The sequence below is a fragment of the Astyanax mexicanus genome, chromosome 12 (assembly GCF_023375975.1).
Source record: "Astyanax mexicanus isolate ESR-SI-001 chromosome 12, AstMex3_surface, whole genome shotgun sequence".
Classification (NCBI taxonomy): domain Eukaryota; kingdom Metazoa; phylum Chordata; class Actinopteri; order Characiformes; family Acestrorhamphidae; genus Astyanax; species Astyanax mexicanus.
This window is the reverse complement of record NC_064419.1, coordinates 32421841-32449105: the sequence shown is the minus strand read 5'-3', so window position 1 is coordinate 32449105 and position 27265 is coordinate 32421841. Positions and strand designations below refer to the sequence as shown.

The window sequence follows — 27265 nt, the reverse complement described above, 5'->3', positions numbered from 1 at the left end:
AGAAATAAAAATAAACAAAAAAAAGAAAAAAGACAGAGAGCAAAGAGAGAGAAAATGGATGGACAAGGAAAGCGAGAGTTGACAGAGAGAGAGAGAGAAAAAGAGAGAGAGAGAGAGTCAGTGTTGTTTCCAGCAGTACCACCAGGCTTGGCTCTCAATGAAAGGTAATTTCGCAGAGGATGATTCTGCCGCCGATAGCTGTTCATTATCTAGACAGCAGCAAAAACCTCGAGGAAAGGAAAAGAGAGAGAAGGAGGAAGAAAGAAAGAACAGAGGAGGAACAGAGGAGGACGGGAAAGAAGAAAGTGGTGGAGGAATAACTGCATCAAACACAAACACATGTATATTTAGTGCTTGTTTAACTTAAAGTTACCAAATGTGTCTGGTCTCCAAGAGAAAAACACAGTGCATCCAACAAGAACCAAAGCCTCAACTATCTTTAACTTAAGAAAAAAAACAGTGTATCCAACAAGAACCAAAGTCTCAACTAGCTTTTACTAAAGAAAAAAAAACAGTGTATCAGCAGTTTCCTCCCATGAACTCCATTCTTGTTTAATGTTTTCCTTATTGTAGATTTGTCAACAAAAATATTAGCATGTGCCAGAGATTTCTGTAAGTCTTCAGCTGACACTCTAGGATTCTTCCTCACCTCATTGATCATTCTGCGCTGTGCTCTTGCAGTCATCTTTACAGGACAACCACGCCTAGGGAGAGTAGCAACAGTGCTGAACTTTCTCCATTTATAGACCGTCTGTCTCACCGTAGAAAAGGGAAACATCAAGGCTTTTAGAGGTTTAGACTTTTGAAACCCTTTCCAGCTTCATGCAAGTCAACAATTCTTAAATGTAGGTCTTCTGAGAGCTCTTTTGTGTGAGGCATGATTCACAGGCATTATCAAGCAATGCTTTTTAAGAACAGCAAACTCAAAACTGGTTTGTGTTTTTTATAGGGAAGGGCAGCTTTAACCAACACATCCAATCTCAATCTCATCACATCCTGGCTCCAATTAGCTCTTAGAAATCTCATTAGTCTAGGGGTTCACATACGTTTTCCCCCTTCACTGTGAATGTTAAAATGTTGTGTTCAATAAAACCATGCAAACATATATATTTTTTTGTGTGGTATTAGTTTAAGCAGACTGTGTTTGTCTATTGTTGTAACTTAGATGAAGATCACAACACATTAATGACCAATTTATACAGAAATCCAAGTAATCCCAAAGAGTTCACATACTTTTTCTTGCAACTGTCTCTGTCTCTACTTTCCACACAAGACCTTCTACTCGATTTTAGAACATTGCTCCAAGACTTTGGGCAGCATCATTCCAGAAAACACAGTTTAATCATCTCTTAACTCAATGCTGGTGGGGTTAATATGCCCCTAGGCCACTCCTGGCATAAGGTGTGGTGCCAATAGGTTCATATTCTATTCAAAAGTTCTTATATTACAGAGAAACCTATATTCTTTGGCCAAAGTAATTAGACAAGCTGTATAATGAATGGTTCCAACTGGTTCCAAAAAGTAGATGAAATCTCCAATAGAACCCCTCCATGACTCAGTGCTGCCCTGACACCACTATCCTCTAGTTCAGTGTCGAACCATGGCTAATAAAAATGACAAAAAATAGTCAGTCCTCAGTTCATAACACTCTCCATACGTCTTGAATGATGAGCTGCTCTTCAAAAATAATAAAACTCAGCATAAGCATTAGCTCCACCATTAGCTCCACCATTAGCCTTCACCCTGCTCTACAGCTTTCTGACTTTGTGGAGCTCTTCACTCTCAGATCTCCTTACCCCGAAGTTCACCATGTAACTTCAGAAGGGGTTTCCGTGCTCCTTTAGCAGAAGTCCTGTGGTGAGGCTTTTATCATCTCCATTCATCACCTCCTAGTCTTTATTCATCTTTATAGCTCATCCATAACACTTAAAATTCAGGGTCAACCTTAAAGGACAACATTAAAAGCCCATCAGTCGTGTTTAGTGTTGCTGCATACACAGCTTCACACTGCCTCCTCTGGCTCCTTTTCTATGACTTAATGTCACTCGCCGGCTACGAGTCGGAGAAGACTGAGAGAGGGTGAGATAAGCAGCTGAGAATACGTTCATACCTGCCGTTAAAGCGTAGCTAAACCTCCTGATTTTAGCTGACTCTTAGCTCAGCACAAATTTGGAAAATGCTAAAAAAAAAAAATGGGGGGAGATTAGTTTGGAAGGCACACTGAGTGATGTATGGGTTTAGAGGCCGCGGCAGACACTAGAGCTGATTTGGCTGAGCAGTGTGCCTCTGATAGCGGTGAGCTGCAGAGGGTTGGACGTCATGAGGGGGGCGGTATAATTGATAATGGCTGATCTGCATATTGTGAGTGTCCAATTACCAAAGTACATGGAAAGTTAAACCTGGAGGGCACTGCAGAGGCAAAAAAATACCACAATAAAAGTGTGAAGTGTGACTGAAGTGTCAAACCATCACTGATAATCAGTAAATTTTTCACACAGTCCAAACTGCTTGAGGTCTAGTGTGAAGTTTCCACAATCAGTGATGGTTTGGAGAGACATGTCATCTGCTGGTGTAGGTCCACTGCTTTATATCAAGTCCAAAGTCAGTAAAGTGTTTCCCAGAAAATCGTACTTGGCACACTGCCCACACTGCCAAAAGTAAATATATATAATATTCAAATTTTCTGAGACACTGATTTTTGAGTTTTCATTAGCTGTGAGACATAATAATCTACAATAAAAGAAATAAACATATTTACATTTTAGTTTACAGTGTATTGGCTTAGTTTATTGAGTTAAAAATAGTCATATATTTAAATAGGTGCTTAAATGAGTACTTGACTAAATGTCACACAGGCCAGACCCATGACTGACACGCGCAGATACAAATCACAAAATGTATTAATAAAGGGACTAGGCTTACAAGAGTAGTGAGGGGCAGGCAGGGTCATTAACAGAATGGCAGCAAATATAAACAACATACCAGAGAGTAGTCAGGCAATCCAGGGTTATACATGATAAATCCAGCAATGAAAGAGAGAAGGCAAAAAATACAAAAAGGGAGGGTCGGCAACAAGGCAATCAATAAATTAGGCATGGTAAAAGATGAGAAAATAGTAATACAAAAAAGGGTTGGTAACAAAAATGAAAGGACAATGGAACGCATAGTAGAAGAGCTAGGAAAACTAGATTCAATACTCAGCAAGAACTGGGCCAAACTGAGGGGTATATATAAAGAAGAGAACAGGTGAAAACAATACGAAATAGCTTGAAGAGTGGGAGCGCCATAGTGTAGCTTCACGTGATCTGTGTGTGAGTGTATGAGTTTTGAGTGACAAGTTCAAGTTTTGAGTCGCAAGCAATTAGGCTGACAGCATCAGGACTGATACTAAAGGTGTGAAATAATGGAAAAAAACTTAATTTATTAAATAATTTATATACACTTTAAAATGAAGTAAATGAACAGTTAACCTTGATTGAGAAAAAAACATTTTCACCATTAGTTTAAATTTGGGCTTATTTGTCTCAAAATATTTTTTTAAATATTGGCAGCTGGGAAAGCATTTAATAGCTGTTAAAAAAAACCACAGAAATTTCGTGCATCACTGCAGCCAGAAAATAGCTGTTTTATTACAGCTGTAAAGCATTACCAATGTTTGATTGTCAATTTACAATATGAATGACTTTGAATAGATGTTCTATATGTCGCCTCATCATAAATCATTCATGCATTTGCCTCATTTCTGCTTTTACAAATGCGTGATTGGCCTATATATTGCCTGGCTGTGCACTCTTAATATCTCAGGATGTGTCAGGATTATCCATGTAAGTGGTTCCATCCGCTGAACATATATAGGACATGTCGTGCAGCTGGGAGGCGAGGTGGGGGGCTCAGTCAGTGTTATATTTCTCCAGAGTCGGGATCCGAGCTCAGCACGGGGAAAATAGTCTCATTATACTGAATATTGCTTCTGACTCCGCATGCCCTCGGACACTCATTTGGCCCGGTCACAACTTCATTATGCCTTTTTTTCTCCAGCATGAATTCTTCATGAACGTCCTGCACAGCTGAGGAAGTCTTTGAACAGCCAGAGTGTCAGTGCAGTCTCGAATTACTGCGAGAGGAGAGAGAGAGAGAGAGCGCGAGAGGCTTCCTCTTGCTATTCCTAGATTTTTTTTCTCTCTGGTTCTGGACTTGGTGGAGCTTGCTGAGGAATGTTCACACATTCACACAGACAATTTAGTTTCTATACCCACATGCCCAATAAATATATATTTTTCATGCCACAACATCTCAATCAGATATTGACTAGACCACTCCAGTTTTTTTTTTAAGCCTTTCTAAGGTGGACTTGTTGGTGTACTTTGGATCATTGTCCTGCTGCAGAACCCAAGTACACCTGAGCTTGAGGTCGCAAACCGATGGCAGAATATTCTACTTTATTCTATATTCTACAGGATTGTCTGGTAAACAGCAGAATTCATGGTTCCATCTATTACAGCAAGTTATCCAAACCCTGAAGCAGCACAGCAGCCCCAGACCATCACATATTACCACCACCATGTTTTACATTCAGTATGATGTTCTTTTTCTAAAATTAATTAGGACACACACCTTCCAAAATGTTACACTTTTCATGGCAGTACAAAAATATTACCCAGTTCAGTCTCTTTTTCATATTATTGAATCATTAACACTGAACCTGCAGTTCTTTAAATGTTGTTCTGTGTTTTTTTGTGACCTCCTGGATGAGTTGTCCATGCCCTTTTGGATTACGTTCGATCGGCCGGCCATTCCCTTTAAGGTTCAACAGTGTTCCATGTTTTCTCCAATTTTATAATAATGGCTCTCACTGTGGTCTTCTGGAGTCCCAAAGCCTTAAAAATGACTTTGTCTACGAAATGAATTTGTGATTTATTTGTTAAAAGTGTGAATAATCAAGATTAATCACACTTTTTCTTCTTCTTAAGACTTAACATTGTCTTAATAGATGTTTAAATGTAAATAAAAGAATCACTGTTAGATTTGCAAAATGAAATTGTATTTATATTAATAATGTCATTTATTTCTATTTATAATACCATAAATAACATTTGTACTTTGGTACTTTGTGCTGGTACTTCTCTGTTTTTTGAGAAGGTGCCAAAATAATTTAAAAATTGAAGCCCTTAATTCATATTTTCTTCATCATACAAATAAAACCCCTCGAGCTCTGCTACTGCTGTCCAATCACTGCAGAAACTCCAGCAGCTGTAATCTGATGAGACGGACAGGTTTCTGAGATTGACAGATTGTCAGAATTGGAGATTGGCTGAAGAGAATGTGTGGAGAATTTTGAAAAAATAAAAAAATCAAAGCTCTCAAAGAACATGAAAAAGCACACCTAAGAAAAATCACAACAATGCAGCAAATCTCAAAGCTGCAGGAAGGAAAAACGCCAAGGAAAACCAGGTTTATTTATGTATTTTCCAACAAGACAATGCAAAACCGTATGCTGCACACATTGGATGGACGTGCATATCTGTGGAAGTAGATGGTATCTAAAGCTCTCAAAGACAACAAAGAACCACAAGGATGAACCACCAAGACCAACCAAGCCTCAACGCTCTCCAAGGGCATGAAGAAGAACTGCTAAGAAGAAGCACAGCAATGTAGGAAGTCTCAAAGCTCTCGAAGAGCATGAAGAAGAACTGCTAAGAAGAACCATGACAATGTAGCAAGTCTCAAAGATCTCAAAGGGCATGATAAGGAACATGTAAGAAGATCAACAGCAATTTAGCAAGTCTCAAAGCTCTAAAATAGCATGAAGAAGGAGAACCATGACAATGTAGCAAGTCTCAAAGAGCATGAAGAAGAATTACCAAGAAGAACCACATCCATATAGTCTCAAAGCTCTCAAACAGCATGAAGAAGCGCTACTAAGATGAACCACAGCAATGTAGCAAGTCTCAAAGCTCTCAAATGGCATGACGAAGAACTGCTAAGGAGAACCATGAGAATGCAGCAAGTCTCAAAGCTCTAAAAAAGCATGAAGAAGAACTGCTAAGAAGAATCATAACAATGTAGTAAGTCTTTAAGATCTCAAACAGAATGAAGAAAAACTACTAAGAAGAGCCACATCAATATTGAAAGTCTTAAAGCTCTCAAAGAGCATAAAGAAGTGCTACTAAGAAGAACCACAGCAATGTAGCAAGTATCAAAGGGCATGATAAGGAACTACTAAGAAGGACATTAGCGATGTAGCAAGTTTCAAAGCTCTCAAATGGCATGAAGAAGCACTACTAAGAAGAACCACAGCAATACAGAAAGTCTCAAAATTCTAAAAGAGCATGATAAAGCGCTTCTAAGGAGAACCATAACAATGAAGCAAGCCTTCAAGCTCTTAAAGGGCATGAAGATGCTTTACTAAGTAGAACAACAGCAATATAGGAAGTCTCAAAGCTCTCAAAGAGCATGAAGAAGAACTGCTAAGAAGAACCACAGCAATAGAGGAAGTCTCAAACTTCCAAAGAGCATGAAGAAGAACTGCTGAGTAGAACCATGACAAAGCAGCAGGTCTCAAAGCTCTCAAGGAGCATGAAGAAGAACCGCAAAGAAGAACCAGGTCATCCATGTATTTTTCAACAAGACAGTGCAAAACCATGACAATATAGGAAGTCTCAAAGCTCACAGAGAGCATGAAGAAGAACTACTAAGAAGAACCACAGCAATTTAGCAAGTCTCAAAACTCTCATAGGGGAGGATGACAAACTCCAAAAAGAACATAGGAAGTCAATATAGGAAGTCTCAAAGCTCTCAAAGAGCATGAAGAAGAACTACCAAGAAGAACCACAGCAATATAGGAAGTCTCAAAGTCCTCAAAGAGCATGAAGAAGAACTACTTAGAAGAACCATGATAATGTTGCATGTGGTGCAATTTTCATATAAAATAATATATAATCATTTTTACCTTTTGTTCATGGCAGTTATGAAGGCTTCATTCCAGTCACACTCCAGGGAATTAATTATTCTAATAATTGTATGAGTTTGAAAAATAAGATTTTTTTATTTATGCTATTAAAACGGTCAAGGGTGGAGCAGCACTTAAAAACAGTTGGGGTGGAGTAAGAAAACATATACACTGCTCAAAAAAATAAAGGGAACACTCAAATAACACAATATAACTCCAAGTAGATCAAACTTCTGTGAAATTAAACTGTCCACTTAGGAAGCAACACTGATTGACAATCAATTTCACCTGCTGTTGTGCAAATGGAATAGACAACAGGTGGAAATTATTGGCAATTAGCAAGACACACTCAATAAAGGAGTGGTTCTGCAGGTGGGGACCACAGACCACTTCTCAGAACCTATGCTGTCTGGCTGATGTTTTGGTCAGTTTTGAATGTTGGTGGTGCTTTCACACTCGTGGTAGCATGAGACGGACTCTACAACCCACACAAGTGGCTCAGGTAGTGCAGCTCATCCAGGATGGCACATCAATGCGAGCCGTGGCAAGAAGGTTTGCTGTGTCTGTCAGCGTAGTGTCCAGAGGCTGGAGGCGCTACCAGGGGACAGGCCAGTACACCAGGAGACGTGGAGGAGGCCGTAGGAGGGCAACAACCCAGCAGCAGGACCGCTACCTCCGCCTTTGTGCAAGAAGGAACAGGAGGAGCACTGCCAGAGCCCTGCAAAATGACCTCCAGCAGGCCACAAATGTGCATGTGTCTGCACAAAGCAGTTCCTGCAAGATGAAGGCATTGAAGCTATGGACTGGCCCGCCCGTTCCCCAGACCTGAATCCGATTGAGCACATCTGGGACATCATGTCTCGCTCCATCCACCAACGTCACGTTGCACCACAGACTGTCCAGAAGTTGGCGGATGCTTTAGTCCAGGTCTGGGAGGAGATCCCTCAGGAGACCATCCGCCACCTCATCAGGAGCATGCCCAGGCGTTGTAGGGAGGTCATACAGGCACGTGGAGGCCACACACAATACTGAGCCTCATTTTGACTTGTTTTAAGGACATTACATTAAAGTTGGATCAGCCTGTAGTGTGTTTTTTCACTTTAATTTTGTGTGTGGCTCCAAATCCAGGCCTCCATTGGTTAATAAATTTTATTTCCATTGATGATTTTTGTGTGATTTTGTTGTCAGCACATTCAACTTTGTACAGAACAAAGTATTCAATGAGAATATTTCATTCATTCAGATCTAGGATGTGTTATTTGAGTGTTCCCTTTATTTTTTTGAGCAGTGTAGTTTGTAATCTCAAGTTATAAATACTAAAATATAATAATATTTATATATCTATAATAACACATTTAGGAATGCTGAGATTTTAAAGACAATGTATTCTATAATACACAGAAACCACAAGGTTTTATATTAATGGTTAATAAAGCCACACCTCACCTGATTTTTACTGTTCTTGCTCTCTAAGTACACAGTAATTACTCAGTAAGTACTCAGAAACAACAGAAAGCGGGCTATATTATGTAGTGTACAGTGTTTTACCATTCTTACTCTGTAAAATGTATTATAAAGTGTTACCCAAGTCTTACATTTCTTAAGGAGCATGACGAAGCACTATTTAAAAAAACACAAAAAAGTCTCAAAGCTCTCAAAGAGCATGAAGAAGAATGGCAAAGAAGAACCAGAACAACCATGTATTTTTTTTTAACAAGAATGGCTTGCTGGCAGCCTGAAAACTCTTCCGAAAAGAGAATGTGTGGAGATTTATGAAACCAGAAAAAACACCATACTGTTGCACACCTTAATACATGGTTTAATGTGTTTTTATAAAAAAAAAAAACGGACAAAATATGTTGGGAAACATTGAATTGCTTGGTTTCCTCGATGCTTTAACGTTTTTTAAGTGTTGAGTGAAGGAATGCCAAGGTTAGAAAGTGGTAAACACTCCAAATGTGCCAAATTTTTACGGAAGGAAATGTAGGAATTGATGTATGTTACCCCTTTATTTTTTTTGGTGTGTAAATGTATATATGTGTATGCATTATTCAAGAACACATATACATAATGTGTAAATGACACACTGTGCACACATGCTGCTGGCAAACACATAAAAGAGGTTGTAAATGTTACTGCATAAAAGAACCAGCTATACACACGCACACACACAATAGTGCGCACACACACACACACACATACGAACGCAATAGTACACACACCGCACATGTCGCTGCCTCAATTATCCCAGCTGAAGTGATTAACTGGCACTAGATTGACTCCATTAACTACATTATATTAATAGCTTAATAAGCTAACAGGTATAGGCAGAGGCATTTAGCATTAGAGACAGGGCTTAGCCGCGGCGGAACGTAGCGCACACGTCTCACTCCGAGTGATTGACAATGGGCGAGCGAGAGCGAGAGAGTGAATCAATACAGCCTCCCTCATGTCCTCATTACCCTCCTGTACTGTGTTACTCAAGGCGACAAGGCAATGAAATTTTAAATAGCCGTGAACAAGGAGCTGCGCAGGATCTCTGCCAAAACTGCGCCAACCGTGCAAGAGCCACCTACCTCAACTCTCTCTCTCTCTCTCACACACACACACACAAACACACACACACTTCTGCCACCCTGTCAGCGTGCAGGGAGAGTGTTTGATGTTGCTGGAGTGTGAAGATGTGGGCACTGTAGCGAGAAGTGTGAGTAGTTCCTGATCAGAATGACTTGCGCTGGGAATTTTAATGCAGGCGCCATTAACTATTGAGAGCTGTCAGCAAACTGGTGATGGAGTTGTTTTGGAAGCACCCTAGCAACCTGTGCCTACTCTGTTGCTTAAACTTCGATTAAAATTTAAATTCAATTCAGTGATAAACCAAGTGTCTCATAGCACTCAAAGAGCATGAGGAAGAAACGCTTAGAATAATATTTTGGAAAAGGAACCAGTGAGGTTCACCAATACTCCAAATTCAGGAAAATCACAGAAATAAACCAAGTCAAATCTCTCAAAAAGCACAAGGAAAGACTATTAAGAACAATAATTGAAAATAAGTATCAAAGCTCTAAAAAAACATGAAGAAGAACCACAAAGGAAAAAAAACGAGATGAACCAAGTTTCTAAGCTCTCAAGAACCATAAAGAAGACCCACTAAGAAGAACCAATGAGATGAACCAAGCCTCAAAGCTCTCAAGAACCATGAAGAAGAACCACTAAGAAGAACCACTGAGATGAACCAAGCCTCAAAGCTCTCAAGAACCATAAAGAAGAACCACTAAGATGGGACCTTTTGGAAAAATGAACCACTGAGGTTAACCAACACTTGAGGTTCCCAAAAAACTTGGAAAAATGACTGAAAGCATAAGGATAAACCAATAAATAAACACCAAAACTCTATAAGAGCATGAAGAAGAACCACTAAGTCTAACTACTGAGATTGTTCTTAAATGTGCATGAGAAAGAACCTCAAATGAGAACCACAGAAATGAACCAAGTCTCAAATTTCTCAAAAAACAGTAGGAAGGACTATTAATAACAACTATTGAAAATACATTTTAAAGCTCTCAAGTACCACAACGAGGAACCTCTAAGATTAACCTTTTGGAAAATGAATCAGTGAGGTTAACCAACACTTGAGGTTCTCTAAAACATGGACAAAAATGACTGAAAGCATGAGGCACCAAAGCTTTATAAGAACCACTACGCATAACCACTGAGATGAACAAGTTCTTAAACCTCACAGTGAGCATAAGAAAGAACCCCTGAAAAGAACCCAAACTCTGTAAGACTTTAGACTTTTTAAACCACTGTGAAGAACCAAGACTCCCTAAGAGCTTACAGAACATCAAATAAAAAGAATCACAGTGATGAACCAAGTCTCATTACACTCAAAAAGCATGAAGAAGAACCACTAAGAAGAATCTTTTGGACAAGGAACCACTGAGGTTAACCAAAAACAAAATTCTCACTAAAAAGGCATGGGGAAGAATGACTAAGAGCATGAGGATAAATCATTCAGAGTCACCAAAACTCTAGAACACTATGAAGAAGAACCACTAAGACTAACCACTGAGATAAACAAGTTCTTAAAGCTCTCAATGAGCATGAGATAGAACCACAAAGAGAACCACAAATCTCAGTCTCAAATCTCTCAAAAAGCATGAGAAAACACAATTTAGAAGAAACATTGTCAATAGGTATCAACACTCTCAAGAAACATGAAGAAGAACCAAAAAGGAAAACCACTGAGATGAACCAAGCCTCAAAGCTCTCAAGAACTATAAATAAGAACCACCAAGATTAACCAAATCTTTCAAAAGCATGAGGACAGACCATTAGGACGAACCATTGAAAATAAGTATCAAAGCTCTCAAGAAACATGAAGAAGAACCACTAAGAAAAAACACCAAGATAAATCAAGTTTCAAAGCTCTCAAGAACCACAAAGAAGAATCACCAAGATGAACCAAGTCTCAAATCTCTCAAAAGGCATGAGGAAACACAATTTAGAAGAAACATTGTCAATAACTGTCAATAGCTTTCAAGAAACATGAAGAAGAACCACAAAGGAAAACCACCAAGATGAACCAAACCTCTCAAAACATATGAGGAAAGATTATTAGGAAGAACCATTGAAAATAACTTTTAAAGAACCACAAATCTCAGTCTCAAATCTCTCAAAAAGCATGAGAAAACACAATTTAGAAGAAACATTGTCAATAGGTATCAACACTCTCAAGAAACATGAAGAAGAACCATTAAGAAGAACCACCAAGATGAACCAAGTTTCAAAGCTCTCAAGAAATATGAAGCAAACCACTAAGAATAACCACCAATATGAACCAAGTTTCAAATCTCTCAAAAAGCATGAGGAAAGACTATTAGGAAGAACCATTAAAAATAAGTATCAAAGCTCTTAAGAAATAAGAGGAAAAACCACTAAGAATAACCACCAAGATTAATCGAGTTTCAAAGCTCTCAAGAACCATATAGAAGAACCACTAAGAAGAACCACCAAGATGAACCAAGTCTCAAAACTCTTTAAAAGCATTAGAAAAATTATTAGGAAGAACCACTGAAAATAAGTTTCAAAGCTCTCAAGACACATGAAGAAAAACCATTAAGAACCACCGAGATGAACCAAACCTTAAAACTCTCAAAAACATACAGAAGAACCACTAGGTTGAACCTTTTTTGAAAGGAACCAATGAGGTTAACCAACACTCAGAATTCCCTAAAAGGCACAGGGAAGAATGACTAAAAGCATGAGGATAAATCATTCAGAGTCACCAAAACTCTACTAGAGCATGAAGAAGAACCACTAAGTCCAACCACTGATATGAACAAGTTTTTAAGGCTCTTAATGGGCATGAGAAAGAACACAACGGAAATCACAGAAATTAACCAAGTCTCAAATCTCTCAAAAAGCATAAGGAAAGACTATTAGGAAGAACCATTGAAAATAAGTTCTCAAGAACAAGCTCTTAAGAAACATGAAGAAGAACCACTAAGAATAACCACAGAGATGAACCAAGATTTAAAGCTCTCAAGAACCCTAAAGAAGAACCACTAAAAAGAACCACCGAGATGAACTAAGTTTCAAAGCTCTCAAGAAACATGAAGAATAACCACTAAGAAGAACCACCGAGATGAACCAAACCTTAAAACTCTCAAAAACCATACAGAAGAACCACTAAGTTGAACCTTTTTTAAAAGGAACCACTGAGGTTAACCAACACTTAGAATTCCCCAAAATGTATGGGGAAGAATGTCTGAGAGCATGAGTATAAATCATTTAGAGGCACCAAAACTCTACTAGAGCATGAAGAAGAACCACTAAGCCTCACCACTGAGATGAACAAGTTTTTAAAGGCTCTTAATTAGCATGAGAAAGAACCACAAAGGAAATCACAGAAATTAACCAAGTCTTAAATCTCTCAAAAAGCATGACTAAGAACTGCTAAAAAAGAACCACTGAAAATAAGTTTGAATGCTCTTGAGAAACATGAAGAAGAACCACTAGGATAAACCACTGAGATTAACTAAGTCCCAAACCTCTAAACAAGCATGAGATGAATCAAGTCCTAAAGCTCATAAACAGCATGAATAAGAGCCATTAAGACAAACCAGGGAGATGAACCAAGTCTCAAAGCTACTTTAAAAGCATGACTAACCACTGAAATAAAACACAGAGATAAATCAATCTCAAAGCTCTATAAAAGCTGAAAAAATAATTGTAAAAAATACCTCTCAAAGATCAGGAAGAAGAACCACTAGGATGGAGCTACTCTAGATGGAAAAAACAATTGTCAGAGCTCTTAAAGAACCACTAGGAAGATACATAGAGATTAGACTGAAGTCACAAAGCTCTCAAAAACCATGATGAAGGACCGAATAACCAAGTTTTAAAGCTCTCAAGAAGCATGAAGAAGAATGACTAAGAAGAACCTTGGAGATGAACCAAGATTCAAATCTCAAAGAGCATGAAGAAAATCCAATAAAAGACCCATAAACCAAGTCCCAAAGCTCCCAAACTCATAAAAAAGAACCACAGAAATGAACCAAGAAAGACTATGGTGATGAACCAAGTCTCTAAGCTCTCAAAGACCAACTAAGAACAAAAAAAGTATAACTTAATGGGAGCACATTTTCAACATAAAGCAGAACCACTGATTGAAACCAAAATGACGAACAATTAGGATGAACCAAGATCAAAACTCTTTAAGAACCTGAATAAGAACCACTAAGAAAGCCAACACTCAAAATTCCTGAAGAGCATGAAGTAGAATCATTGATAGGAACCAAAATTCTTAGAGAGCACAAGAAAGAACCAATAGGATCCAAGGAGCAAAGATCAAAACCTTTGGATAACATGAGGAAGAACCACTAGGAGGAACCAGGACTCAAAACTCTCTATGATCACACTGTAAACCCATACGTTGTTTGAAATGATTTAAGTCTGTTTTACATAAATTTGGATATTTCTAAACAATATTTTGAGTTAGTTGAACATTTGTGGGCACACAAACTGAGATCTGAGTTTAGTCTGTTGCTATTAACACCTTCTTTTCCATTGGCTTCTGTCAAAATATAGTTGCATACTGGGTGTGTCCAACAGTTTATGATAAACACTCACCATCAGTGTGTAGTGATTCCCCCTGGGCTCCCTTAGAAAAAAAAAATCAAGTTCCCCTTTAGTTTTATTAACGTGCTCTTTTAATGTATGCCAACTCAAGATTTTATTTCCCATTATTTAACATTTTCAAGGCAACTGGTTTCCTCATTTTTAAAAAAAGTAAATATACCTTATCCTGGCTTACAGTGCATGAAGAAAAAACACTAAGAGGAACTCAGAAAACTCAAAATAAAAACTCTGTTGGAACTTGAAAAGAGCCACAAACATTATTAGCATACAATAAAATAATAAGCAAGTTTGATGGTAAACTTTTGAGATATGGTGTCAATAAAATTATTATTATTCGAGATATTGTAATTGTCTAAATCTGCAGCATTAATCTCAGCACCTCCTGGAGCTCTGTGATATAACACATTTACACTATAGTTTCTGGTGTTCTCCGTAGGCGTAGGTTTCAGAAGGGTCTCCAAGACCTTCTTACAAATCTCCCACCCACAACAGGCATCCACGCATTGTCTCACACCTCCTCCCTCCCTCTCTTTCTCTCTTTTTCTTTCACTCTCTTTTCACCTCTTCTGTTCTCCAGCTGTCTGGATTCTCATTTCCATTTCCAATCGTTCCAAGCCCGTATTTTATGCATATCAATGTTTTCCCATTTTGCCACACTTTACTTCTTGACTTGGTTCTGTACAATGTCTCAGTAATTCACGATGTATGGACCAATGGAAATGCTCCAAAATGATGTAATTGTACTAGTTCCTGAAGCATTAGTTTAGCGATATCCCATGGAAGCTCTTTTATTAAATGGGGTTGGGATTTCTGTCAGAGATGTTTATCTGTTCAGATGGACAATTCTAACCAGATGCCAAGGGTCACAATCATTATTACCAACAGCACTGTCCACTGTGAGTGGTAATGGCTTGTATGATCTTCTGTGAAAGTGATGTGGGACAGCAAGAAACGACTGCACCAGAAAGGCCCATTGTTAGGGCAAGGGGTCCTTCAGGCACATATATAGTATTTAAAAAAAAAAAAACATGTCATTAATTTAAAGTGAATTTTTATGTTGGTCTAAGGAAATATTATGATTTCGCCTAAAAGCAAATCAATTCCCTATTTTTTTTTTTTTTATAATTTTATTTCTAATTTTTTCCCATTTTCTCCCCAATTTACACGGCCAATTACCCAACCCATTCATTAGGACTCCCCCTATCACTAGTGATACCTCAACACACCAGGAGGGTGAAGACTAGCACATGCTTCCTCCGATACATGTGAAGTCAGACACCGCTTCTTTTCGAGCTGCTGCTGATGCAGCATTGCCGAGCAGCCAGCGCGCTTGGAGGAAAGCACAGCGGCTCGGCTCCAGTACATCAGCTCACAGACGCCCTGTGCTGCAGACATCCCCGTAGGAGTGATGTGGGGAGAGAGAGCCATCTACCCACCCAGAGGGAGCAGGACCAATTTTGCTCCCTCTGACGCCGGCAGCTTGATGGCAAAGCTGCATGAGCTGGGGTTCGAACCGGCGACCTCCTGCTCATAGTGGCAGCGCTTTAGACCGCTGGACCACTCGGCGCCCCATCAATTCCCTATTAAAACAACTTAAAATAAATAATTTAACTCAGATCATATTTTTTTACTTCATTTAGCTCCTGATGGGTGTTTTAAATAATGGCTAAATGATTGTGAACAGTGTTATAGGCTATAAGAGCAAGCTGCTGTTTTTTTTTTATTGTTGAGTGTTGCGGTGTTCACTGTTGTGTTACTGCACAGTTATACTGTCTTTTGTGTGATCAATTAGAGAATGAAAATCTGATTAAAAACTTTAAAAGTTTCTCCAGTTTCAATTGTTGATTAATATTAGAGTATTAAGATTTTTTTGAGTTTTTCTAACATAATTTATGTTTTTTTTACTTAAATAAATAAATTGTAATAAATAAATAATGCTTTTTGGCTGAAAAGGAAATTACGGAAAGTTTATAAAAATAACAAACAGAATAAAAAATATTTAATTGGTTTATTCAAAGGTAAAACTTTACATGGCTGTAATAGAAAATAAAAGGTTTGTCCAGATAAAAAAAAAATTTAAAAAACTTTTTTTTTATTCTTTGTTTTAGAGAACTTTTTGGGTTACATAATATAGTAATTGATTTTAAATCAAAATGTTAGATTCTAACTAAATCCTAAATATAAGTTGAAATATATATATATATATATTTAGGTGTAACAAATTAGTGTATTTTTTGGTACACTGAAAAAAATATATATTTTAGACCGACCTAAAAAAAAATACTCTAATTTGTTACACCTAAATATATTAGTTTTTATCAAATTATATTTTTGATTTAGTAAGAATGTAAAATTCTGATTTAAAATCATTCATTATGTTATTTAACCCAAGTACCAAAAAGTTCTTTAAAATGAAGGAAAAACATGATTTATGATAAATACCCTTTTATCATGCTTTTATCTAAAAAAAAAAAGCTATTATTTTGTATTACTGCCATGTATAGTTTTACCTTTGAATAAACTCATTAAATATTTTTAATTCTGTGAATTTTTAAAAACTTTTTGTCATTTCCTTTTCATCCAAAGTACATTATATATTATTTATATACTATTTTCTATAGCCATAAGTATGAAACCTATTAAACGATAACAGAGTAACTCAAACTGATGCAATATTCTAATATCAAGCAGCAATTGAAGCTGGATAAACTTTCAAAGGCTGAGATCAGTCTTTCACTCCTTAATTGAGTACATTAACACTGTAACTGTGAACACAGCAACTTACAGCTCTCACAGCCAACAACCCTGCATACAGGCATGCAGCTACTATATGAAGCTTTCCTCAGTAGTTGAGAGAAGATACCCTGAGGAGAAAAACTTCACAATGATGGTGAGGGAGGAGGTCACGCCCATTACATGTAAGAGTGGTGATGGGAGCCAATGGGAAGAGTGGGACTGACTGATCTTATGTGATGTCATAACCTCTGAAATGAAGCAAAAATTATTATTTGAGTTAAATTAAAATTTTAAAAGGGAATGTATTTGCCTTCAAACAAGTTTGAACCAGAAATCATAATTTTTAATTAGACCACTTTAAATCAATGACATGGTTGTTACACTTTTTTCAGTATAGGTTGGTCCAAAGTTATTTCCAAAGTTATTCTTTTTTCTCGGTGTACCGTATTTTTCGGACTATAAGGCGCACCGTATTATAAGACGCACTATCAAAGAACGCCTATTTTCTGCTATTTTTCCATACATAGGGCGCATCGCATTATAAGGCGCGTTAAGTGACACTAGAAAGGGTGCCTATATCAAAGTGAACAGGGGTGGCGCCATGTTTCCCTTCCCCCACCAGGGGTGGTCGCTTGCCGGTGGAGCGTCTCAGTATACAAATCTAGCTATTTCAAAGTCAAACGAGTGCTGGATATTAATCTACACAGATTCCTCTCCTGAAAACTGTTTATTTGGGTGAGTAACGTGCTTCAGTTTATTTACAGTAAGCTTAGATTTCCAGATGTCCACTAAGGCTTGCTGCACCAGCGTTAGCATGGCTATCCGCTAGCACGCTAGCTAGTCACCTAAACTAGTAAAGTTAACCCAAACTTAAACGACAGCGTTACACTGAGTAATCCTGCGTGTTCTGGTAAGACAGTGAGATATTAGCTAGCGATTCGTCCCCCGTAGCTTGTTTTAACACGGTAAACAAGCAGATTACAGGCTGATAAAACTCACCTCTGAGAGAGTTAGCACTTAGCATCTAGCTAATGCTAGCCAGGCAAAGCAGCACAGACTTACAGGCCGATAACTCACCTCTGAACGCTGAACGCTTAGCGATTAGCACCTAACTCTAATAATACTGCTCCAGCAGTATTAAAAGTGCTAAATTTAGAAAATACTGATCTCTGAACAGTGAAAAAGCTAGCTAGCTAAGCGGTTAGCATCTAGCTAATGCTATTGCTGCTCCAGCCTCGGAGCGGCACGGCTCTGCACGGAGTGTGTGTTTACTGCTCCTTACACCTGACGGGTAAAATTTAGATAATACTGATCTCTGAACAGTGAATAAGCTAGCTAATGCTATTTGCTGCTCCAGCCTCGGAGCTGCACGGCTCTGGACTCTGTATAGCACTGAAACTCTGTATAACGCTGCACGGAGTGTGTGTTTACTGCTCCTTACAACCTGACGAGTAAAATTTAGATAATACTGATCTCAGTGAATAAGCTAGCTAGCTTAGCGGTTAGCATCTAGCTAATGCTATTGCTGCTCAGCCTCGGAGCTGCACGGCTCTGGACTCTGTATAGCACTAAAACTCTCTATAACGCTGCACGGAGTGTGTTTACTGCTCCTTACAACCTGACGAGTAAAATCCATACAAAAGGCGCACCGTATTATAAGACGCACTGTCAATTTTTGTGAAAATTAAAAGTTTTTAAGTGCGCCTTATAGTCCGAAAAATACGGTACTTAAAACTGTACTAAAAGAGTGTATCACTCTCCACCACTAGGGGGTGATGCAGCACCAGCCCTTCTCCCCCTCTCTCTCCATCTCTCCCTTTTCCTTATCCCTCCGTCACCTTCTCTTATCTCTTTCCAAGGAACACAGGCTGCTGTCCTGAGGGCGGCTCAGGCCGGATCCAAAGGAAAAGACCCGGAAAGAGCATGGACTCAATTACCGCGGCTAAAAACGTCCGGAAGAGCCATGGCCCTGTACCCCTCTGTCATTAGCCAGAGAGGGATAACCGGCCATCAATAAGGATCAGGGCACAGCCCAAACACACCGGCCCGGGAGTTTGCTCTGCGCATCAGAGCTTTGCCAAGGACGAAGGGCAAAAGCGGGAGTGTGTGTGTGTGTGTGTGTGTTTGTGTTCAGGCTTCACTGTAATACCATTTGAGGAAGCGGATTTCGTTTGCTTTGAAAAGAGCAGCAGGTATAAAGGAATGGATGAATAAAAAAAGATTTAAAAAGTTGTAGGTAAACAGTTCTACCACAGTTAGTTTTGACCCTGCAATGTGATTGGCTGAGAGGCGTTTTATGAGCAACATTAATAGGCGATAACTACGGTGGCCGAGAAAGCCCAACGCAGTGCAAATTGAAAAGCGCTGCAAAAGCACAAAACACATCCATCAAAATTACAACACAGGCGCAGCAAATAGAAAAACGCGCTGCAAAAAGAAAAACGCGCTGCAAATAGAAAAACGCGCTGCAAATAGAACCACAACACAACGGAAGTGAGTCACAACACAACGGAATTTTCCCGGGGGACCTGTACCAGCTAAGCTGCGTCTTCAGTAACGTCTCGGACTTCACTATGTGTACAAAGGACAATAAGTGGCAAACAAGGCGTTTTGTGAAGCAGAACTTTTAATAATATGCACAAAACCGTGGTAATCACAGGTAATAAACATAACTTACTTTTCAGAAGCTTGTTTGCCACTTATTGTCCTTTGTATACAGCTGGTACAGCATCTTTTAAGGTCCCCCGGGAAAATTCCGTTGTGTTGTGACTCACTTCCGTTGTGTTGTGGTTCTATTTGCAGCGCGTTTTTCTTTTTGCAGCGCGTTTTTCTATTTGCTGCGCCTGTGTTGTAATTTTGATGGATGTGTTTTGTGCTTTTGCAGCACTTTTCTATTTGCACTGCGCTGGGCTTTCTCGGCCACCGTAGATAACGCACTGTAACCGAAGCGCTCCATGTATAACTTCGCCACATACAGGTAAACTAGCAACGATGCAGCGCTTACAAACCAAATGCGATGTCATTAAACACCACTGGGAGGTGCTGGATCCCATAGACGCAGTGAAGAAACGCCACATCTCCAATAGGCGGCGAAGGCAAAGCGCAGTCTACACACATAAATAAATAAGCGCAGCGATTCAAAAATATGCATTATGGCTTACTGGAACACTCAGGGTTCCTCAGTGTAGTGCTGTCAGGCAGCATTTACTAATATTTCTAGGCATTTAAACAGCACGGTTACCAGCAGCACTAGAAGAGGTTAGCAGCAGATGAAAATATCGGAATTCTAAGCTTACTGTAAATAAACTGAAGGGATTTACTCACCCAAATGAATTGTTTCCAGGTAAGAAATCTGTGTAGATTAACATTCAGTGCTCGTTTCACTTTGAAAGAAAATTTTCTGCTTAAGAATTACAGTTTTGTTTACTCAGGCGCTTCCCCCAGCTTCCCCATTATAAGGGAAACATGGCAACATCCTTTTAGCCTTACTAGAGTCCCTTAAAATGCACTTTATAATCCGTTAAATACGATATGCTTTTGCAGGTTGCAGAAGCACATTAATGCCATTTATTAGAATATTTTGCTTCCTTCCTACACAGAAATTTTAGGGCTTTTAATAAAAAAAAAAAGAAAAAAATCTTAAGGATTGCTGTTTTAATAACTGTAAATTTGATTTTGGAAAAAGTTCGAAAAAAAAAAAAAAAAATAGAAGGTATCCTAATACCCTTCCACACGTTTATATATGTGCATAAAAATGTGTGATGTAGCAAAAACATTCAAGCTATTTAAATAAATTAATAAATTATTTTTTTTTTCTGTGTAATTTGGACTGTATGGACCTGGGTGTGTTAAAACAAAGTTTGCGTATGACATGAAACTATTGAATGTTAAATGATTTAATTAAACAGGCCCTTTACGAGCAGATAGAAGGAGATGAAAGCTTATTAAAGAATATCTCAATCACTCTATAAGCCCATAGCTCTCTCTCTCTCTCTCTCTCTTTCTCTCTATCTCTGATGCGTGCATGTCTACGGTGTCATTGATCAGGCCTAATGAAGACCAATGAGGACGTAACTGAGCAATTACGGCCGCTCTCCCTCACCACACTCAACCAATTAGTTTCATCTCCCCTCGTCCCTCTGCACATGTAGATGGCATATGGCATGCGTTATTACATAATTGTGCTTTTCAATGAGCCATGAATACAGATGCAGATGTAATATGTCAGCTGTGGTCCTCTGACAGGACTTCAAAGGGTTTACACGTTCTCCAGTGATATATAAGTATATAGATCAGCTCATGCTTAAGTGCACTTATTCACTAATAAAAAAAAAAAAACACCCAGCCTGAATTGTTGCGAAAACGCAGGCGTACAGGTATAGTTTGTTTCATAAAGATACAGGATGTAAATATAGACACTGGATGCTGCCATAAGAAAGTGTAAAAGTGCCTGAGTTCCCTCCCCTTTTTCCTTCTTCTTTCTCTACTTCTTTAGGCGTGGTCCGCACTTAGCAACCTGAAAAACTAATTCACCATCCTTAAAATACAATTTTGGATGAATGTAATTCTACAGCTCAAAAAGTATTTTTTTTGTTGACCCAAGACTTTATTTTTTTAGAGTGTATGTATTCTGTTGATTAATGCATAAATTATAAGTATGTAACTTTAGTCAGGCATAAAACATGCTGAGATATTATTTAACAAGCCTACTTACCACCCTGTTACTCTTAGAGTGCTAGAATGATACACCACGCCGATTTTCCCTTTACACAACATGTACAAACTCCTCCAGCATCTCCTCCATCTTCTATTTTAGATTCTCCGATATCCCACTTTGCCTTGAAGCAGCTTTACACACTGTTGGTGTTCTCTCAAGCAGCTTCAGGAGAAGCCTCCTGAGATGTGTTTTCAACTGGACTGCTGAAGTCAAGAACACATACCTACTCAAATCTACATGTTATGTAAAACAGTGGCGTAAAAAAGTATTTGCCCCCTACGGATTTCTTTTGTTTTTGCTTTTTTTGTCATACTAAATATAAAAATCACTTTTTAAATGATAATTTTGTTATTCCCTAAACCCAACATCTCTGTGGAGGAATTTTGTTCCACTCTTCTTTACAGAATTGTTTTAATCCAGACACATTAGAGGGTTTGGAGCATGTTTTTGAGCAACCTATTTAAGATCATGCTACAGCATCTCAATCAGACTTTGACTAGGCCACTCCAAAACCTTTATTTTTTTTTTTTAAGCCATTCAGAGGTGGACTTGTTTGTGTGCTTTGGATCATTGTCCTGTTGCAGAACCCAAGTACATCTGAGCTTGAGGTCACAAACTGATAGCCAGACATTCTGCTTCAGGATTGTCTGGTAAACAGCAGAATTTTTAGTTCCATGTATTACAGCAAGTTATTCAAGCCCTGAAGCAGCAAAGCACCTCCAGATCATCACACACTACCACCACCATGTTTTACACTCAGTATGATGCTCTTTTTCTGAAATTATGTTAGTTTTACGCCAGATGAAACGGGACACACCATTCAAAAAGTTCCACTTTTCCCAAAGAATATTTACCCAAAGTCCTGGGGCTCATCAAGATGTTTTTTTTTTTTTCATAAAATCAAGCTGACCTGCTTAAATTTGTGCACCAGCAGTGGTATAAAGTTATCCAAAACAGTGTGTAAGACTAGTGGAGGAGAACACGCCAAGACGCATAAAAACTGTGATTAAAAACCAGGGTTATTCCACCAAGTATTGATTTCTGAACGCTTTAAACTTAATAAATATGAACTTGTTTTCTGAAAGCTCTGCATTTTCTTTTTGTTATTTCAACCATTTCTTATTTTCTGCAAATAAATGCTCAAAATGACTATTTTTATTTGGAATTTGGGAGAAATGTTGTCTGTAGTTTATAGAATAAAACAACAATGTTAATTTTACTCAAACATACAGGGGTTGGACAATGAAACTGAAATGTCAGCACACCATCAAGAAAAACCAACCACATCCAACAGGATTAACTGTGGACGCTGTAAGAGGAAGCTGTCTGAAAGGGATGTTTGGGTGCTAACCCGGATTGTATCCAAAAAAACATAAAATCATGGCTGCCCAAATCACGCAGAATTCAATGTGCACCTCAATTCTTCTGTTTCCACCAGAACTGTCCATCAGGACAATACATTATTGTGCTTTAAAACCAGGTGTTTCAGTTTCATTGTCCAAACCCTGTATATATAAATAGCAAAATCAGAGAAACTAATTCAGGAACTGAAGTGGTCTCTTAAATTTTTTCCAGAGCTGTACATTGAACAGCATTGTTCACATATTGTTGGCACACATGGATGAATCAGACCCTTCAACTCCAACATTCCAATTTATCCCCTGGTTGAACATGAATAACACACATTACATTGACACAATTGCTGACGAATGAGGTCGGGAACCTTCTTCATCACCAAGCCTGACATAGAGTACTTCAACTCTTAAAGATTTTATAGGATTAAATCTATAGGGGGTGTGGAATTAGAGCTGTGGTCAAAATATGGTCAAATGTTCTGTAAAAAAATGATAGAAATAGTGTATACTTACCAAGAGAACAGTCTTTTAGTTGCTGTGTTGAACAAAACATCAGGCAGGTCTTATGGGGCATTTTCGGTATACAGTTATCAGTACACTGAAAAAAATAAATCTGAGCGTTAGTAAATGTAACGTAATTAAATCTGTGTTATTAACAACAAAAAATTATGTTTCTACCTTTACATGAATATATCTAGTTTTTTAATTACTCCACATTTGTTCAAAATACAAGACATTGTGTATTTTTTCCTTAATATAATTTATATAATATAATATAATATAATATAAACCTTAATATAATATAATATGTAATCCCAACAAATCTTTTTTTAGGTACACCTGCACAACAAACAAAAAATCTTGTTATATTTATGTCACCGGGGAAAGGACGCACACCAAATGACAAAAGAAATTTTTCCGGGTATTTTATTCTGATTTTTTTATGAAATATAAAACAATAAAAATAAAATTAATATACTGTAAAACCCTAACTTAGAACACAGTACAGTATTTGGTAGTGGCACTAATTACAGAAAATAGATAAATAACATTAATACCACCTTAATACCATTAACAGAGCTCTTTTTATATTTGTTTTTAAGCTCACCTCGATTTACTCAGCTTTACTGAACAAGACTTGAGCATTTCATCAAGAGAACTTGGACAAACAGCTTCTGTAACCCAGAAAAATACAAGGCTTGAACACGAGGAGCACACTACCCCACAGAAACAATGCCATCGGCCCGCATCTGGTTGTGATTCATTCAAAATACATGTTTAGAAAGGCAATATAGGCATCTACTACTGTTATAGGCCAACTAAACCTTATATTGTTCAGTATTTCCTGATTTTTACCTCTTATTTCATTAGGATGGCTCTGGATGGATCCTAAAATGGAGCACCACCATTCACTGCAGCTTGAGCCTCCTTCTCTACCATGCTCTTAGCTCCTCCCTTTCCTCTCTCAGGGTGACAACACTTATGACTGTGTTTCTTAAAGTTACAGACACACATTTTAAAGGTGTATACTCAATTCACCACCTGGCTACATTTACTAGGGTTTTAGTCACTACCTGTGTCAATGCTCTTTCTACAGTGTTGGTTCATGCAGCTTTCCTATAGGCTCCTGGTACCATATATTTGCATATTGGGTGTGGCCTTTCCCTTACTTTCACCATCTTTGTGTTGTCTGTTGCCCAAAGCTATCTTATCCTGGGCGTGCAGTAATTATAATATACATGTTGATTGTCAGACCTCAGTGTTGTAGAGCTGTAAGAGCACATTAACTTTATTTTGTGTTCTCAGGTCACACTTCCGGCGCCGTGCTGAGCGGCAGCCTTTCCAGTAGCTCCGTCTTTTGTGTACGTTTTAACCTTTTTTCCCTAGTTTTACTTTTGCTAAATTTCCTTCGGGATCAATAAAGTATCTATCTACCTATCTATCTATCTATCTAGTGATCACAGTATGCTGGCTTTGAGCTACAGAGTTCACTCTTTACTGAGTTTACTCCTGTGTTGCTCTTTTATTGAACTGTCAGCATTGGCAGTTAAATAATAATATACAAAATGTATTGAGATTACCCATGGTTAACTTAAAGTGAATATTGCTTAAGTTGTTTTAACTTGAAAGTGTGTCTTAAAATAAAGATGAATTGTTAATTCATTTGATTAAACAGATCAATTTTTTAAAAAGGACGAATTAAACACTTAAGTTGAGTTAACTCAGCTTTTTAAGACAGCAGTGTACAAGAGAAAATTAACTTGACAATAATTAAATTTCCCATGTAGTGTCAATGGACTCTTTTAAGTTGACACTACCTGAAAAAGTATGTTAGTCCTACTTGAGAAAATTAAGTTGTAACTATTTGAAAAAGTATGTTAGCACTACTGGAGAAAATTAAGTAGTAAATACAATGACTATTCCTGCTTGATCTACCTAATTATCTGATGCAAAAAGTTGACATGATTTTTTTAAGTAGATCAAGCACTACTTGCCTACACTGTAAACCCAGAAGAAGTTTGAACTCAAATGATTTAAGTCTGTTTTACATAAAATTGGATAATTCTAAAAAAAATACTCAACTATTTTGAGTTAGTTGAACATTTGTGGGCACATATACTGTATTATTCAAACTGAGATCTTTGAGTTGAACCAATTTATAATAACTTATAAGTTTAGTCTGTTGCCATTAACAGCTTCTTTTCCATTGGCTTCTGTCACAATCTATTTGCATACTGGGTGTGTCCAAGAGTTTCTGACTAACACTCACCATCAGTAAGTAGAGATTCCCTGGGCTACCTTAGAAATAAATCAAGCGCCCCTTTAGTGGTCATAACTTGGTGTTGTAAGTTATATTAACTCAAGTTTTTGTTCCCCATTACTCAACTTTTTAAGGGGACTGGCTTCCTCAATTTTTTTAAAGTAAATTCAGCTAAAAAAAATTGAGTAGAAACCTTAAAAAAGTTAAGTAAATTCAACTTATCTGGTCTTACAGTATAACAAAAATAAAAAAGGTAAATCAACTTCCCCTTTAGTTGTAATAACTTCATGTTTTAACTTATACTAACTTAAGTTTTTGTTCCCTGTTATTTAACTTTTTTAAAGCAAGTGGTTGCCTAATTTTTTTTAAGTAAATTCAACTTATCCATGTTTACAGTGTAGGAATACTCTAAAAAGTGATTTTGTGTTATAGTCAGGAGAACTAATATTATGAAGCTGAGTGAACTTACCAGCCAGAACAACTCAATAAAATGAGTTGAGAGAACTTCAACCTGAAAACTTAAAGATACTTGTTGAGCCAATAAAAAATGTGATTGTAACCAACTTTTTTAGTAAACTACACGTCAATACTCTTTTTACAGTGTTGGTTCATACAGCTTTCCCATAGGCTCCTGGCCATATAAATTTGCATATTGGGTGTGGCCTCTCCCTTACTTACCATCTTTGTGTTGTCTGTTGCCCAAAGCTACCTTATCACTTAGAACCTTGAACTGCGTTAATATAATGTATGGTTTGTTTTTGGAAATCAGTGTTATAGGCTGTAAGAACAAGTTACCTTTGTTTTGTTAGTTACATGAATTTAAAGTTCATTGCATTTACTATTTGACAATGATGAAGTAAAAATGGTTTCAGTGTATTAGATTAAGGTTGAGGTGTGGGTTTAGGTAATGAAATTAAGATGCACTGATTTCTTTGTAATATTCTGCATTTGAATGGGTTAATCTTGTTTTTTGTGGGGTTGCAGTAATTTATATGTACATAGGAAGGTCAGATTGTATTAAGTACTCACTGTACGAGTCCTGAAATGCTCTTTTAGTTGTATAAGTACTGATTCCTCCTGAGAGCAGGCTGTCCTGACATGCTGTATTCCGGTTTACGGATTTGGATTTATTCAGTATGTCTTGACGCAATATATTTTATGCCGGTGCAACCGCACCATGCGCACATTTGAATTCTAGGCCATAGCTCACGGATAACAAGCATCCGCTTGGCATTCCGGTGTTGACGGGGCTTGGCTGGGGGGAGCAGGTGATACACAGACAGCAGGTGTGATGCTCCACCTGTTCTGTGTTTATGACGATGAGTCTCAGCGGGGGATGCTGTGAAATGACAGTTGTATCTCTCTCTGTTTCTGTCTCTCTCTTTTTCTTTATCTATCTCTCTTTTCTCTCTCTCTCTCTTCATTGTCTCTTGTTGAGTGCTAATTGAATGTGAAGAAAGTGCTACCAGGCTTTTCTGAAGAAGCTTTGAATCGAAACATCTGTTATGCGTTTCCAAATTGATCTCAGCCTTTGAGCTTTTGTTATCTGGATGAATTGTGGTTGTTATATGAGGTGACCAAAGATCTTTATGAGAATAACAGCT

General features: G+C 37.9%; 1 long non-coding RNA gene across 1 annotated transcript in view; it reads right to left on the bottom strand.

Annotated features, from left to right (window-relative positions):
- Positions 1–24324, bottom strand: part of LOC125806216 (uncharacterized) — a 29844-nt gene extending 5520 nt beyond the window's left edge. The window contains exons 1-3 of the long non-coding RNA XR_007441502.1: positions 24257–24324; positions 24009–24075; positions 23414–23498 (exon numbers count right to left, since the gene is read on the bottom strand). This is a non-coding gene — a long non-coding RNA (uncharacterized LOC125806216). The remainder of the gene's footprint in view (positions 1–23413; positions 23499–24008; positions 24076–24256) is intronic.
- Between the last annotated feature and the right edge of the window lie 2941 nt (positions 24325–27265).